Source organism: Protopterus annectens, chromosome 8.part1 (assembly GCF_019279795.1).
Source record: "Protopterus annectens isolate FY-2018-M chromosome 8.part1, PAN1.0, whole genome shotgun sequence".
In the NCBI taxonomy this organism is placed as follows: Eukaryota; Metazoa; Chordata; order Ceratodontiformes; family Protopteridae; genus Protopterus; species Protopterus annectens.
Window position 1 is genome coordinate 511,898,150 of NC_056742.1, and position 2,500 is coordinate 511,900,649.

Here is a 2,500-nt window from a genome sequence, read left to right on the forward strand (position 1 = left end):
TATGTGTGTGTGTGTATATGTGTGTGTGTGTGTGTGTGTGTGTGTGTGTGTGTGTGTTGTATTATTAAGGAATCAGTTTTCATTAAGATAATTTGTAGGATTATGGTTTGTGCAGGGAAAATGTTAGAATTCACACAGATGAGTATGGTGGTACAGGCGGGTGCCCACCATTTATTAGGTATGCCAACCCTAACCATACCCCTGCTCCAAGCCTTATATACTGACATATTTAACATCAAAATAGCAACACTAACACAAGTGTTCTGCTGAGTATTATAACGTCAGCATTTTGAGAAGAAATAAAAATGTTCAGTGAAATGTAAGAAATAGCAGTTATTACAAGTGGCTATATGAATACTCACATAGCATATAGCATAGTTTATGCAATATTGTTTAATGTAAATTATTGTTCACTTATAGCAGTAATGTCATCAGATCACAGATGTCTGCTAGCAGCTCACATATTGTAAAATGTTAAATATGCTATGTAACAAACAACTGTAACAAACCTGTGCCAGCTCTTAGTAGTGTTACATTAAGTAAAAAGCATGCAGACATTTTTCTGTGTAGCTTAGTAAATGCCATCCAGGCACAATAAAACACTGATTATGCAGGGACACCACTATTTGTACAGAAAAACTTATAAACTATTGAATATCATTAGCATAGTTACCATGTTCACTCATACACAATAAAATGCAATGACATTATGGTTGTGCGAATGCTACAGTCCAAAACATATCAGATTTCTTGTGCATATTTTACTATACATATTGCTGCTTACTTTTTTATCAATACAATTAAGAGAGTAAGTCCTGCAAAGGTTTCACTGTTTATATCCACATGAAGAAAAAAATTACACAATATAAAACATCACTACCTTTTACTTAAATTGTAAATATAAAAGGAAAAGTAGGAATTTTAAATTTGTCTCCGAATGCACGTTGCTAAGTTTGCATCTGTTACACTTACTGTAATTATTACTTGTTTCTTTAATGTTAATAATGAATATACTGCCCTTCTGGTAATGACGGGAGCAGTACGTCTCTCTAGACCCAGCTTAGATTAATGGGCTCTTCCTGAATGATATTAATATGCTCATACTGGAACCATTAACCTGTTTGTACATGTTTTGTAAACATGGTAATACATAAAGGTGGGCCTTCACACAATGTAGATATTTTTAGGCCAATAAGTCTAATGAGCATACATTGTAAAACTTTTTAATCTCATACTAGGAAACCTGATAGAATCAGAATTCCTTTACCTCTGGGAGATCCAGCATTACTAATTTAATTATCTTTCATGCAAACATAATAAAGGTCTTAGATGAAAAGTTACCAGTTGACATAATTTATGTTGACTTAGATAAGACCATTGATTCTGTTTCTCACAATTCTGTTTTGATATCTCTGTCAAAATGGAAATTCAACAAGTATTTTTTAGGTGAATCAGTATTGGCTGGATAGTAGGAAGGCCTGCGGTTGTATTTGTGGAGTAAGATCCAAGGATATAAAATTCAGTGAGTGTGTCCCTCAAGGATCTGAATCAGGATCCTTCTTATTTCATGTATTTATGGCAAGTTCCCTCCCAAAAGTCCAAATGTTGAGTGGAAAAATTTGCAGATGATGCCAAAATTGCAGGGATGGTAACATCCATGGGAGATCAACAGGAACTGAAAAGTTATTTAGATGATTGCATAAATGGGTCCAGACTAAGACAGCTTCATTTAAGTTTGCTAAACGTAAGGTTATGCATTATGGTATAACAAAAATTACATAATCATATGGAATATATAAGAAGCTTTTGGGAGTTCGTGAACAATGAGGACCTTAGAATTTTGCTTGGTAGCAATTTGTAGTTTTCTAGCCATATAAATAAGGTCTTGAAATCATGTTATACTACTATGCACATTGTAATTATGGTGATGTCTATAAGGGATAAAAAGACACATAACAATATAGAAAGCCATAATAAGACCTATAATTGGGTATGGGAGTGTGTTTTGTATATATTCTAAATCCCAAAATAAATAAATTAGAAAATGTACAGTGATTTTTCACCAAGAGAATTCATGGTATAAAGGAATTCACTTATCAAGAGTGGTTATAAAAGCGAAACTATGCATTACATTATACAGGAGGTATGCAGGTGGTTTGATATGGATATATACATGTTTAAAAAAATTAGAAGATGTGTAGCATTTTGGGGATGAATTTTGTTATCCGTGGAAAAGTTGCCAAGGATATCTGTAATTTTGTTAAACTAACGGTTGTGAAAACAAAATTAGAAGCAATTTTTTTCACTTTAGAGTGGGGAGTTGACGAAATAAATTGCCCTTAAAAATAAGGCAGGAACAAATTAGAGCAAGCCATATAATTATCTCAGCTGAGATCCGTGGCTTTAAGAAAACATTGTAAAACTGTAATTTTTAACTGACCACCAGATAAATAATGGATGACAAGACTATCAGGAATTATTTGCCAGAGTTTTGCTACTA